This window comes from Pieris napi, chromosome 21, assembly GCF_905475465.1.
Source record: "Pieris napi chromosome 21, ilPieNapi1.2, whole genome shotgun sequence".
Lineage (NCBI taxonomy): Eukaryota > Metazoa > Arthropoda > Insecta > Lepidoptera > Pieridae > Pieris > Pieris napi.
This window is the reverse complement of record NC_062254.1, coordinates 2,010,623-2,026,636: the sequence shown is the minus strand read 5'-3', so window position 1 is coordinate 2,026,636 and position 16,014 is coordinate 2,010,623. Positions and strand designations below refer to the sequence as shown.

The following is a 16,014-nucleotide window of genomic DNA, read 5'->3' as shown; positions in this document are numbered from 1 at the left end:
TGGCTATCCATTACTACAGAAGTTTTGAAACTGATGAAAAATGTCTCGGAGGACATTTTCATTAACTCCATAGAGATTGTCTTTTATTGAAATAACTTTTAGACATAGAAAAACACTTTTTAACGGATTTGAACTTATGTTTTATTATAAATTTACAGTTATTTTACATAATTTTAAATTTAACCGACGTTTCGCGTGCTTTACAGCGTGCTAGTTCACGGTGACTGAAGATAAAAAATGTTGAATGTCAAAAAGTATCACAGCTGTAAAAAAAGTTGTGTTATCTGTATTTATTTCCCCGGAGTTGGTATCGACTAAAAGATGGAGGGTTTTGGCCGTTTTGTTTTTCCAACAACAATCAATCCTCCATAGAGACCTTTTTTATAGGAGGACAACGAGTATGAGGCTCATCTGATGTTAAGTGATACCGCTGCCCATGATACACTGCCAGATGGCTCGCAAGTGCGTTGCCGGCCTTTCAAAAATTGGTACGCTCTTTTCTTGAAGGACCCTGAGTCGAATTGGTTCGGAAATACTTCAGACCTTTCGGCGAGTCGTTTTAGAAGCCTTGCTGTGTCAATTATTTGCTATTATTATTGTATTTCCTACTTAATTATGTATTTACATTGTATATTCGCGGATGCTTGGCGGACCCATACGATGTCTTCAATACGTAGAGTCTCCTTTTGAGTTGTGTGCTGCGATATTGCGACCTTGGATCTGGTTAAGACTGCGACCTTCTTCAGTTCTCATGTCATTCTCACATATTAATATTCTTTGTATAATGTATTGTCAAGTATCGGATTGTCCTCATTTTAACATGTGTGATGTTCTAGAACAAAAATAAATATATTACAGAACAGACATGTGTTATTAACCTGAAACAATTACGTATAGCACTGTTCGGTTTTTCCATAACTAAATACTAGCAACTATGACCAGTGTTGGCCTAGTGGCTTCAGCGTGCGAATATCATACCAGAGGTCGTAGATTCGATTCCCGACAGTGCACCAATGGACTTTTTTTTTCTATGTGCGCATTTAACATTTGCTCGAACAGTGGAAGAAAACATCGTGAAGAAATCGGCGACTGTCTATTAGATTTAATAATGATCATGAAACAGTTTCAGAAATCGGACGCCAAGACCTAAAGAGGTTGTAGCGTCACTGATTTTTTTAATTTAAATACTAGCAACGAAACACAGACACAGCTAGACCAAATAAAATGGAGATGGACGGGTGAAAAATGGAGCAAAATTGACGGAATGGTATGGACGATAACGCAAAAGATGAAAGGACGGACTCAAATTAACAGCAGGCTACAACTACAGAAGAGTCGCAAAAGATAGAGAACAGTGGAAAGGGTTAGAGGAGGTCTTTGCCAAGAGGCACACCGAACTCCGAGATTGGTGTAGGGAAAATTATAGGTCACAGGTCACAGAGGTTCGGAAGTCTATATTATTATAAATAAATAACTTGTAACTGCTTATATAAATAATACATAAATTATCTTACGGGGGTAGAAACATTTTGACAAAAATAATAGAAGAAAAGAACTAAGCAACAGGTTGGCCTATATGCTGCCCGTGATACAGTTGCCAAGTGCCAACATAGATAATGCGTGGGAATCTTTGAAAAAGCTTCCATGAAAGCTCTCCGACTGCTGAAGCAATTTTAGGTCCGGTTTCGTTTGATTAATTTCTTGTAATGTCCAAGCATTTGCATTGTTTCTTTTTAAATTAATTAATTTTTGGAATATAATTGTAACTCGAACTCCAGCGGGAGAAGGCAGAACTGGGAGTTTTACAAATATTCCTTTAATTGGAAATGTTTATAAGATATACGCTTATACATATGATATCATAACCTGTTAAAAACTACTTAAGTTATTACTTCATTAATAAATATTCCTATTAATTAGTATAAAAATTATTAATAAGTTTTACTAGATTTTGTAACAAAATGTAAGAATTATAAATCGTATACAAAGATTTGACAGACGGCAACTGACGGACGTATCGCTTATTAGCGATCTCGTCCAGGCAACGTAGGTAATGTTACGTGACCTAATATATGAAACGCTTATAAAGAAAGTCTTCTTTTTGCAAAGGATAATAATTTGAGAAGACTTTTTTTATAGAACAGAGGGCAAACGGACAGGAGGCTCACCTGATGTTAAGTGATACCGCCACCCATGGACACTCAATGCCAGAGGGCTCGCGAGTGCGTTGCCAGCCTATTAAGAATTGGTACGCTCTATTCTCGGAGTACCTTAACTCGAATTGGTTCGGAAGTGAGCGGCAAAAACTGTCTTAAAAAACGCTCAGTTGTGGAACGAGTTGAGGTGATATGGGTGAAATTTCGTATTCTGCCTCGACAACCGATGATGAAACTCAGATGAAGGTATTAATTCGAACAACTTCTCTGAACACTCTCCATGGTAAATGCGGTAAGGCCGATTTACATTATCTTAGTGTTTAGGAGAGTGCTTTAGGATAGTACTTTAGTTGAAACATGTAAACGCTACTTGCTTTAGTAAACGCTACGCTAAAGAACTTGCCTTTCAAGTTGTACTAAAGCACTCTCCTAAACACTAAGATAATGTAAATCGGCCTGTAGAAGAAGTGACCCCACATATCAACGCAACGTCAAGGGATCAAGACCAAATCCTATATTCTTTTAAATCTGTGCATTTGAATAAAATACCTTATTAAAAATAGTACATTCAAATACAAAATGAGTATGTAAACAAATAACGGAGCATTGTTGGAGATAATAAAGTATACATTATGTATAACCTTATACATAATTCATGGTTGATGTCAATTCCAGAAAGTTCCCCGGCTTATTTACATATTATCTAGTTCAAGAAAAAACTTATGTTTAATTTAAATACTGTTTTCAATGTTTGATGCAAAATTTAGTCTACCTTATGTTGGTTTGGTTTAAGCTCAGTGTTGGCCTAGTGGCTTCATCGTGCGACTCTGACGTGGTAGGTTCGATCCCCGGCTGTGCACCAATGGAATTTTTTTCTACGTGCGCATTTAACATTCGCTCAAACGGTGAAGGAAAACATCGTGAGGAAACCGATTTACCTTAGACCCAAAAAGTTGACGGAGGCTAATCACCTACTTGCCTATTAGATTGGCAAATGATCATGAAACAGATACAGAAATCTGAGGCCTAGACCTAAAAGGTTGTGGAACCACTGATTTATTTTATTTTTGTTGGTTTTAAAATCATTATGTACCTAATAGATATTGTATATATTTGCTTTTGAAAGATAGATATTTTAGGCTACCCTCTTATGAAGTACATATTATGCTTAAATATATCTCACACATGTTTGGTCTTTATCACTGTCAAATCTCAATCAGTCTCTTTCTTCAAAGAGTAAAACAAAAACGAAACGATAGCGCGTTTCGTTCGATTGTGATTGGTCGACGTCCTAAAACGTTGGTCACGTTCTGTTTCACCAATCACAATCAACCGAGTTTAATTCGAAATTTAAAAAAGAATTTTAAACTATTTCATCCTAATCTTCACCTACACGATAAAAGTAGATAAGAGGCTTAGCCGACTTTTAATATATAGAGGATTATCCATCTCCGTTCACAACTCTGTTCTACAGCCAGATTATACTTCCGTATAATTATTATAATCATGTTAAGTGATACCGCCCATAGACACTCACATTGACAGAGGGCTCGCAAGTGCGTTGCCGAACTTTTAAAAAGCCGCTCTTATCTTGAAGGTCCCTATGTCGAATTGGTAATACTTTCTCTGTACGTTTTATTCGTTTTTGTATATTATTTATGGAAGGTTTGAATGTCTCACACAGTGGTATTTTAGTATACCGTGTTATACAATGATTTCGTAAAATCCTTAATTTTTTTCACGTTAAAAATGCTTACTATAGAGATACACTATGTTTGATTATATATTTAAAATCACACTTAATCTGTGCTACCAACTTGTATAATTGATCTATAATTATACAAATTTCTAAAACGCGTTGTAATCCTGTAATCTCCTTGCGAAATTTAAATATAAATGATTGATTATTGCGAAAATAAATACAACCCTATCCCTATACCTTCTCTCTTTCTCCTTATTGGCAAAATCAGCGGTTACCAGCTTCATGCATTCCTTTTCTGCACGTATTGCACCTTTAGTAAACGTTTGCAACTTTTGTTTTAAATTGTTTCATATGGAAATCAGAAAAGATATGTGTTACGGAGTGATTTATTGTATTAAAACACTCATATACTATAAACTTAAATTGAAAGCATATATAAAACTTGTTACAAAAGCAATATAAACTTTTAATAGTGCAATGTAACGATCTCGAACGTAAAACCTCTCATCTCAGTTTTGAGACCTTTAACTTTTTCCGGACGAACGGTGAATTTAATTTTCTGTGGAAATTGCTATCCCCGGGCATGGCGGCGCTGCAATAAATTCAATTTTGCTGATAAAACTCCTATAAATACGTACTAGAGATGTTTCCACTTAATAGGATTATACTTTTTACCTGTTGCTTGTTGTTTATCACTAAGTTCAAACGGTTTTCGAAATTAAAAGAAGAATTTAATCTGTTTTCGATTTCAGGGAATTTTTAAATTTAGAAGGATTTTCAGACTACGATATTCTTATTACTGGCCAGTGCGTTTGTCCATGAAACCTACTTCGATAATTTTTTATTTAAAGGTTTTATTATGTTGATTGCCAGTTATGTAAATTATGATAATACGTGTTAATTTAAATTAAATTTTGTACTTGCAACAATTGAATGATTCGTACTATCAAACGCAGAGTCCATAAATACTTCCGTTGTTAATTATAAGGGAAAATATAAATCATATTAATGAATAGGTGTAATGAATCACAACTATTCACATAACGTAAACTTTGTTCGATAAATCAACCTTGAACCAATAATTATCGATATTGCAGTAAATCACTTAAAGATATTTTAATTAAACATCCTTCCACATAACTGATCTATCAGTTGTTGGGGCCTCACAATAATTTTATTAATATCGTGTTGTGCCTTTATTTTCGGAGTTTTACTGACGCATCTCCTGAGACATATCCTAGGATTTTCCTTAAGGTCTAACGCTTTCCCTGCTAAGATAACTCAAATTAAAACTCAAAGTACCTATGCATATAGGTAACCAAATACACTTATGAACGTCAACAGAAAAGATGTTAAATTGATTTTAAATTTACATTTACTACCAGTTCGCAAGTCAAGAGCGAGAAGAACTGGCAAGAAACTTTCCGCCACTCTTTTTAATCGCCAAGTTTTGAGTCATACAAATTGTTTGGAGCAAATCAATCCCAAGGAATTGTGTGAATGATCCTATCATTTAAATAATTGTCAAGTTTATAAAAAGCTTTATTGATTAAATCTTCTGCTCTTTTTGAGATCATCTTCTCATCTTCATATTAGAATAATGTTATTTCCAGAGGAAATATTTTCGATTGCCATATTCAAGTATTTCCTAAATTCGAAACAAAAAGATATGCAGTAGGTAAAGACGCGCGCGTGGAATCAAAATTAATTAAAAGCGATTGAACGGAATGAGACGTAATTTAAATTTTACGCTTACTCATGAGAGATAAGATGAAATATTTTGATGGCCATTGTCTTAAAGAGTTTTAGCTGTGAAACAGCTTTAATTTAGGAATAATTTATTTTTACAAATCAGAAAATAATCCAGAGAGGCTGGGTTTCATTTGATTTATATGCTTTATTATAAATAAGATAAATCAACGGCGCTACAACCTTTTAAGGTCTGGGCCTCAGATTTCTGTATTTGTTTCACGATCAGTCTGTCCGAAACACGCCGTTGACTTTTTGGGTCCAAGGCAAGCCGGTTTCCTTACAACGTTTTCCTTCACCGTTCGAACGAATATAAAATGCGCACATAGAAAGAAAGCACTGGTGCACAGCTGGGCATCGGCCCAACGACCTCAGGGATGAGAGTCGCACACTGAAGCCACTAGGCCAAAACTGCTATCTTTATTTTAATTAATTATAATTATTTTAATTAATTGTATATAATGTATGTCACATTATTATTAATAGTTTAGATACTACTAGGGCCCCAAATCCGGGGCTTCAATCACTCACAATACAGTCCCTGTTGCTATACATCAGAGAGGGTGGAGGGGCGGGGGAGGTGTGGAATTAATTTAATTTTAACTTGATAATATATCGCCGAGTCCTCGCTAATAAATGAAATAATGTTTGTACTTTCAGAATTCATTTGCATTCTTATGAGCGGGGCGTTGAACGACGTGAATATTGTTAAATTTTTAATCCATGAATTTGAGCTTCTAGTACATGTCAGTTGTCAGTTGTCTTTGGCATTCGCTGGCACAAGATTATGTTTTCCTATAGAATATAAATACACTTTAGTTCTTCAATCTAAAGTATAAAATACCCACGTTTTATTGTTATTATTACTGGGTTTTATTAATAATATGCAAAATTGTATTTTACATACAGAGTACATAATCAAAATTCTAAACTATTATATAAAGCTATTACGCACATCGCCCTGCTTCATCTAAGCTTAATGTATTTTCGTATGATGGGCAGCAACACTAGATATTCCATTCAGCCGTCCAGACAATTCTCCCCTATATTGCTATTCTAAACCCCCTCCCACTTTCGGGGGTTAACCCCCTTCCCCCCATTTCGTATGGCGCTTAATTTCCGTATCGTATGGTCATTAATTTGTGAAAACGATATCTTGCATATAACTCATGTTATTGTTTCTAGTTAGGTTTAAATTGTATTAGGAAATAGCGTAATAATAATTCATTTTATAATAATCTATTTTCCAACAAATAATCTATATTTATAATAAAACAAAATCGGTAATTGAAAGTGTATAAAACAAATAACTCAATCGCCGTTTTATCACAGCTATTAAATTCTATATTTAAAAATATAGATTAAAAAGTATACTACATTATTTATCTATGGAAGTTTGGTCTTTTTGCCGTCCTCTAGGTTATGGTGGTGGCTGACGCGCATTCCCGCCAACTTTTAATTACAATCATTGTGAACAAAGTTTAACTCGACGACAAAGGCCCTCTCTAATGAAACTTCGTACATGGCGCTATTATTTTCTAAGCTTCGCACTTTTACAAGTTTTTAAATTACTTTTTAGAGTTTTTATTCAAAATTAAGTTACACCTTTTGTGTTATGTACTTCCGACCTGGTCTCTCTTACCCAGTCATATTGTTTAAAAAGATGGCGTATCAAGATTGGATATTATTTACAAGTAGTATTATTCAATCTTAATTAATACTATTTTTATTCGTTCTTTAAAAAAAACAATAGTATTGTTTTAATATGGTCTTAGTTAAAAAAATCAGTGGCGCAATAACCTTTTTAGGTCTGGGCCTCAGATTCCTGTAAGTATCTGTTTCATGATCATTTGTCAATCTAATAGGCAAGTAGGTGATTAGCCTCCGTCAACTTTTTGGGTCTAAGGCAAGCCGGTTTCCTCACGATGTTTTCCTTCACCGTTCGAGCGAATGTTAAATGCGCACATAGACAGAAAGTCCATTGGTGCACAGCCGGGGATCGAACCTACGACTTGCGAACGATCAGATTTTTTACCCAAAGTTATATTTTTAATTCGTTACACAGACAATATTTTCTAACATTACATCAAATAACACACTCTGAAGTTTTTGAACATAAATTCAATGTTTACATAGAAAACTGAGACACCGTCTTGCATAAATTGCAGAGCTCTAGATAATTAAAAATCAACATTTACATTCGATTCGATCCCCACTACGTTGTCTATATCACGTCTGGAATTTTTGGTGTGAAGTTCTATCATCTATGAAATTAATTAATATGGTTATGGTTTCGTCTTAGTTAAAATTTCATATAATAACATAATATTGCTTCGAATCTTTTTGATTACAAAAAAGATTTCAATTGTTATCAAAGAGATTCGAATTCGTTGCGAATATAACAGAATAAATATTTTGGGCTGATGAATTAAAAAAAAAAGCATTGTTAAGTGCCTATCTGATACCTAATCCGCTGTTTTTCTGACAGTTTTTGCTTAATAATAAACAAGAAAATATTAGTAAAAATCTAAAACGAGAAGTGTATATTTTTATTTTTTGTAACATTTTTTGTTTGCCATAATTGTCATATATTTTAGAAAAGATAGCTTGTAACATATACCTTCTGTAGCTATAATGCGGTGAATTTTAAAAAATACATAGAGAGACAAAATTATTCCTGGTTACGTGGTGTCGAATATTAAAGCGATTAAAATGATTTAAATAATGGCTAATTAATTAATCTTTGGCCTATTTATTTCTAATTGAAAATATACAACGAAAAATACTTCTTGATTTTAATTACGATAATATCTTACGAACACTATCATTACAAAGCCGATTGGGATAAACGTTGCTTTACAAACCGTGCAAATTGTGGCGATAATTCGCACAAGTACACATTGTAACTAGACAATGGTGGTTTACAACAATTTGCGTAATGACTGTAATGGCTTGTAATCAGAGGGCGCTGTTCTAAGCATGTCTAATCTGTGGTCAGTTTTGACTTAGGGTTAAAAAAAAATTTCAGGATTAAGATCTGTGGTAATTTAAGTAATTAATAATTCTAGAAACATATTCAAATACGTATAAGGTACTAGAACCTTGTTGCAAATCTATGTGTACATATATGCATATGTAGAAAGATTTAATATAAACTAAATAATTAAAAATGTTGCCAGGAGTAAAGGTACACTGCCACAGGGACCAAACTTTTTTAATTTGTTTTAATTTTCTATTTATTAATTATTAATTGTTATTATTACTATGTTGTTGTATGTAAAATGTATGTTAATAAATAATTATATAGACAGTATTAATTTCAATTCAGATTGTGTTACTTTGAAATATATTAAAGAACATCAAAGATTAGTTTAAATGCGATACAACAAAATTGACTCATACAAATCTTGTTTAACACGAAAAGAACAAACATTATTTCCGAACGATAAAATAGAAACTTTAACAAATCTATTCGAACCAGAAGAAAGTAGAAAAGCAATAAAAGCAAAATAATAGTTATGGAAATAGTCTTTCATTTTCCAAGAAAGAAAACTTCGGAAACTACCGACAATATGAATGAAACTATAATATTAGAAAAGTTTCGCGAAATGAGAAAACGTACGCCAGTTCGTCTAATACGCGTTGTTATAAACTTGTCCAATAACATCGAGTGCAGGGCTGGGATTAATTGCATATTCAAATACCGTTATTTTATGTTTACTATATTTCTAAGGCTAGCTGGGTTGCACCAAGGATTTACGGTGTATATTGTTGTATCGGCTAGTTGTGTTGTATCAATTTTCAAGGCCTTAGTTATATATGTTCATTTTATTTTGTGTTGCGTAAACAACTTATTATTATTAGAAAAAGTTGTACATTTGATCGACGTTCTGGTGGACAGAACGCAACATGGACAGACTTGTATAGTTTGGTTTTCAACACACTTATATTAACTTTAAATTGTTTATTAATAACAATGAAATATACAATATTTTGTAGTAAAAAGAATATTAACACAAATTTCTAAAGTTTGTCCCTGTGGTAGTCTACCTTTAACGCTAGCAGCATTTCCTCGATCTATTGCTATACTTATTCGTTGAACGAGGAAATCACCAGCTCTGGGGTCACTGGTACTATCTACCAGGCGCCAACTTACATCTTTAATTAGCGCCTGTTCACTAATAAACTAAATAAATCAATGGCGCTACAACCTTTTTAGGTCTGGGCCTTAGAGGTCTGTATCTGCTTCTTGTTCATTTATCAATCTAATAGCCAAGTAGGAGATCAGCCACGAAGTTTGGGTCTAAGGCAAGTCGATTTCCTCACAATGTTTTCCTTCACCGTTCAAGCGAATGTTAAATGCCCATAGATAGAAAGTCCATTGAGGCACAGCCGGGGATTGCTGAAGCCACTAGATCCACACTGCTCCATAAAATAATAAATAAGGAGTATATTATACGTATGAGAAACAAAATTCTGTGTGTCAGTCGTAATCTACTTTATAATGAAAAATGGAGGAAATGTAGAGACCAGAACCCATAGTTGTAGCGCCACGAATTCTTTTTAGGACTATTAAATAACTATTATGGTAGACAATATATATAGACATAAGCAAAAAGGAGGGTCCTAATTTGACGAATTTTATAAATGACGGTGGTAAGGACAAACAGTTTGAGAGTTCCTCTCGGCATAGTTTAAAGTGAGGAATTTTAAAATGATTTTTAACATGAATCGTTTGCGTAAGTGTCCTATAATCAACCCCTGTACGTTTTCCTGCATAATCAATCTGTAACAGCTGTTATAAAAATATCAACGTGATATTTTTAGCGATCAATATATCGTTTGATCGACTTATAAGCAACTTTACTGTATGCAAATAAACGCTTACATACAAGCGATTGTTATGATAATAAGGCTTGCTATAGACGTAGCGGGGATGAAATATTGGCCTCTTTTGCATAAGCACCGTAGAGGGTCTACGACGTGCTACGACAGGAACTGGTAGCTACTTAATTGTTCATTATGCTAATTTGTGAAACAACGTAAAGTTTTGAATGTGATAAAATTATTAGAGTTATTCATTTGTTTCGTGTTAAGATAAGACCAAAACACATATTAACAAATGGTTAACGCATAATTATGTTGTTTATTTAAATTAATTATTCATTAATATAGATAATGTTAGCAGTATTTTCTGTCTATAAATGATTTGTAGCATTATTTATATAGCAGTCTCCGTTAGAAATTATTTTAAGTTCTCTATGGACATTGCAAACACGCTGAGACCTTTAATCAGTCATACTTCACAAAACAAATAATTATTATACTCAAAGTAACGTTACTAGTAAGAAAAATTCACATCGGCTATCAACTCGCTAAGCTAGCTAACTTATACAAAAAAACGTTAGCTATCTTTACGAATCTTAAACTTAGCAAAAAATAATGAACATTCCAAATTCGAAAATGTAATTAATATGAGTGCGCAGAAGACTGTGCTTATAGGAATTTGTCAGACATTTATGTCCATAGGTAGGTTTAAATATACTCAGGCGACTGACAAGGACAGAAATACGATGTCGAGTTTGAGCGACAGGGATAGAACCACGTGCCGATACAATGCACAATGCATACGCTTGGTCCGTTCACGTTGATAATTTAAGATTGTTCGAAAGACATGAATATTATAACCGTTATAGATTGCTTAAATTCATGACGCAGTATCATATAACACTGATTAATATTAATCATTAAGAAAATAATCTGTCAAATGTATCTAAGATTTTCTTTAAAATGTATTGACTTGAAGCGGGACTAAACAATAGAGTTTCGAATGCTAACATTCTATTGAATTGCTTATTCACAATGTCTCAAGTTATACTTCTAATCAAATTGTAATTAAATAACGTCGATAAAAAACATATTACACGGATTGAAGACGTAAGTAACGCTTTATTACCACAAAATTGAATTTTAAAGTAATGAAAAGCGCAATGTAAAGCTCGGCATCTCAAAATTGTAATTTGTTTATGAAACGTCTGCGGGGGAGGGACGAGCGCCGCGTTCGGCCCGACACATAGCCACTAGTCGTCAGTCACGCGCGACGTTGCCGGTTAATCGCGCGTTTACGTAACAATTTCATCACATTTATCTGTATTTGTGTAACTTTCCCGCGCTTTTTATTTTTCATAAATCGTGTTCTGTGCTTGTGTTTGGATTACGTTGAAGGATCAAGGTCGGTTCACTTTTTAATTTGTTGTAAAGGGTCAATGAACTGTGTGATTTCTGTATATTCATTATAATCGCTAACTTTAACTAAACTTTAATTACATTTTATAATAATAATGTAGAGATTTTAAACGCTGCAGATTTTGTAATTGTTAATTAATGATTTGATAATGTTATTTTATTATCCGACTCTGTCTTAGAACTTGAATATTATGCTCTATAGTTTTTCAATTCACATTGTACATTGTAGTTTTAGCTAAGCCCATTAATTCAAGGCAATTCTGGTCTATTAATAAATATTTTTACGATCATTAAATTGTTGCTACCAAGGTCAACGGCATAGATTTTTAACGAATTTAATTACAGACATTTGGTTTTGTTACTGGCGTATATTAAATATATAATTAATGTAAATTATATTTAAAAAAAATATCCTTTTATACAAAAGTAGTAATTATTGGTTTCATAAATTTAAGATTAAATTTTAACGACTTAAAATCTCTACGGTCATGATACGTTCTAAGAATGTTTTCAATATTATAATACAATTTCCACATTTACTTAGTGGTACATGGCCCGAACGGAGGATTAGCTTGATTCCTAAGAAACCAATGATAGTAGAGACACTCTACTATTAAAATTATTAAATACAACGCTATGGTCTAGATTTTTTTTAGTTTTGGTTTGCTTTTCAACGTGTGTATTTAAATTTGCAGGCCTCATAGCGGGCCATTAAATATTTTTAGATTAATTAAAATGAACGATGCATATAAATAGTTAAGTTTGAAATTGATTTTTGGTAAATTGTCGTTATTTTATGACAAAAAGTTTATAATGCCACAGTAGTATTATCTATGGCTTTCAATGTAATTAAAATGATGGGCTTCTAATCATACACAAACATACCGAGCCCAATTTACTTTTCATAGATAATCACGAAAGCAGTAATTTACTACAGATAATATAAGTTTGAAATTGCCCCGTTCCTAACAACACAGACTATAATTTTGTTCTAGGAAATGTATAATTTTAAACATAGATTACAAATATTCTTCCATAGCTCAGTCAGGCAATGAGTTCGATTCCTAGTCGACCTTTAATTCTTAAATTATTCGCACGTTTTTTAATGTAATATTAAATATTTTAGCTTTTCTAGCTAATATTATGAAATAAAATCCGCTAATGATGCAGTACAAATATGCAATGTATACTCCCATATCACTTTGTAATACCTACGATCAGCATAAATTCCTTACGAAACAATTATTATTTCAATGAGAATCGAACCACTTCTATATACCCACAGACTTAAACTTAGTTACGGCGTTTAAGACTTTATCTACCTACTTGTTAAATAGTTAAACCATCAATATTTTTCAATGAACTCATGGTTATCGCTTTATTGACATAACTCAGTAAATAGAAATGGGTAGGTCCAGATAACCTTATCTGTGCCAGTTTAGCTTATCTATGGTTGATATTTTTAACGTATTTTAAATTTAGAACACTCGGATCTTATGATAACGTCCTTTTAAGTTGTTATTTTTAATTTTAAGTACCGAGGTTGTTAATAAGATATTAAAATAATTTCTAACTATTTAATGTTCATTACTATAATATACTAGCGGCATAGCTACGCATGGCTGGACATTAAATAAAAACTAATAATAATAAATAAATATAGCCTTAGCCAAGGATTTACTAGCATTTGTACGTTGATAGAGTTTTGAAAATTGGTCATAATTTATATAGGCATAGAAATCTGTTTTAAGACTATAAAGAGCTGTGTTGCTTGGTTTCAACGATTAACTCATCCCTGGGGTCGTAGGTTCGATCCCTGGCTGTGCACCAATATACTTTTTTTTATGTACGCAACACTCACACGTCATAGACAAAAGACGATCACACTCGTCTATTAGAAATGATCACGGAACAGACACAGAAATCTGATGCCCAGGCCTAAAAATTAAAACTACAAAGTACTTGATGCAGTTCCCGTCCAGTACTAGAGGAAGATAAATCCACACCTTCATTTATCCTTATTAATGAGAGAAGCAGTACGAAAACCTAACCTCAATACAACTCTAACCAGTTTTCTGACGAAATTCGTGTGTTAATTGTGCGGTTCATTGACCTTGAAACTAGCATTCTAGTTATAGTGTACAGTACGTCACATTTGTGAATACTACATGCGTACTGAATAAAAATGTAGGTCACTCGTTGGCCTGAATCCATTCACATGCGTTACTGATAGTGGAGTAAATAAAGACACGTGGTTTGTTACTGTGATATTTTTAAAATTACTAAGATTATTATTATTAATTGAAGCATTTATATTGGTGTAAAATGCTTTAGTTTTATCAGTCTTGAATGGTTAATATAATTGTTAGATCTCTTGAAATCTATGTATATCATTCAAAAAGTTATATTTAATATGGAATTATTAATGTAATAATACCTATATGTGGAAACTGATAATTGGCCTTCATCATATTAATTATATAATATTGAACCTTTTTTAGCTGTAAGTTTTCCTAAAATTGTAAAATAAAATAAGAATAATTTGCAAATTTTTACCTATACAAAAACTGTTCACTTGGCTTGTGTACAACAGTGTTCCAGGATTTATTCATTTAATCTAAACTAAGCTAATTTTCTTAAACAACATAGTAATAATAAAAGAAATTGAAAATTAAAACAAATTCAAAAAGTTTGGTCCCTGTGGCAGTGTACCAATGCTGGCAACATTTCCTCGCTGTATTCTTATTCGTCGAGCGAGGAAAGCACCAGCTCTGAGGTCACAGGTAGTATCTACCAGGCACCAACTTAAACCTTACATAGCGTCTGTGCTTTTGAACCCCACGGCCCAATGGAAACAAAATCGAAGTAATCGGATCAACCATATCCCACCAGGCCGCTTGCCGTCGTCTCTAGCGATGAATATTCTAAGAATAATTTTAGTACCAACAACAAATCCAAATAAATTCAAAATTAAATAAATCCTTAGATTGGGCTCCGATATTGGGTAGGTGCTCCTAGTAGGCTTGTCAAAATTACTTTGCCTTTATCTTTATTACGCTGACACTTGAGATGGTTCTATTTTTAAATTATCTGTAAAAAGTATTTATTGGTTACAATGAGTTCTAAAATCAGCAAAAATTTTCCTAATTCCGAATTCTTCGCGATTATAACTGATTAAACAGCACTTATCCGGAGCTAGATATATTCGTTAGTGGGCTGATCAATTTTAAAGAAATCATTGTTAAGTTTCTTTCTCGTACCTAATCGGCTGTTTTGCTGGGAATTTTTTTCTGATTGACAAAAATTTCTGGTATTTTTATGTTTTGCTTGTAACATTTATGTTAACCTAAATTACCATTATCTAATATATAAAATTCTCGTGTCGCGGTGTTTGTAGTTAAACTACTCCGAAACGGCTTGACCGATTCTCATGAAATTTTGTGTGCATATTGCGTACGTCTGAAAATCGGACAACATCTATTTTTCACCCCCCTAATTAATAAGGGTAGTCCACCCCTAAATTATTATTTTTTTATTATTTTTTGATACAGCATTTAAAAATACATACAACCCCTAATTTTCACCCTTCTATGATCAACCCCTATTTTTTATTATAAATTATATACATGGCAAAACGACGTTTGCCAGGTCAGCTAGTTTTTATATAAAATAGTTTGTAACATATACCGTAGATACAGTATTATATATGTTGTGAACTTGAATAAATAAATAAAAGTAATAATGTATGAATCGGCTAAATATATGCCCTTATTAAAACGCATAAAGCCTGTCTGAGCGGGGTTCATAAAAAGGGAAAATCAATAAACAGCCTACCGGTACCCAGACAGAGTGATTGGAATTTTCACGGAAAAATTTACTTATGAAGTGATTTAAGTTTTCCCTTGCTATGTCTTTAATCATACATATTATAGATGCTATAATGAGTTGCATCTAAAATAAAATAAATACATTTCTTAAAGTTTCAGATTTCTTTATCTGATTTATAATAAATTATCAATCTAATAGCCATCTAATCAGCCACACGCTGCCTTTTTTTTGGGCTGGTGCGCCGGTTTCCTTACGATGTCTTCGCATCGTTATATGCGCATAGAAAGAAAGTCCATTGGTGCACAGCCGGGAATCGAACCTACGACCTTAGAG

The 16,014-nt window shown here is 33.1% G+C and overlaps 1 protein-coding gene across 15 annotated transcripts in view; it reads left to right on the top strand.

Annotated features, from left to right (window-relative positions):
- The window catches only part of LOC125060502 (DNA N6-methyl adenine demethylase), a 114,710-nt gene that overhangs the window by 64,388 nt on the left and 34,308 nt on the right, over positions 1–16,014 (top strand). For 3 of the 15 annotated variants that reach the window (XM_047665462.1, XM_047665464.1, XM_047665463.1), the window contains exon 1: positions 11,694–11,839. The exons of the other annotated variants lie outside the window; for them this stretch is intronic. The gene's annotated coding sequence lies outside the window, so the exon portion shown is untranslated. Of the gene's footprint in view, positions 1–11,693; positions 11,840–16,014 lie in introns of those variants that run through there. 15 annotated transcript variants of the gene reach the window in all.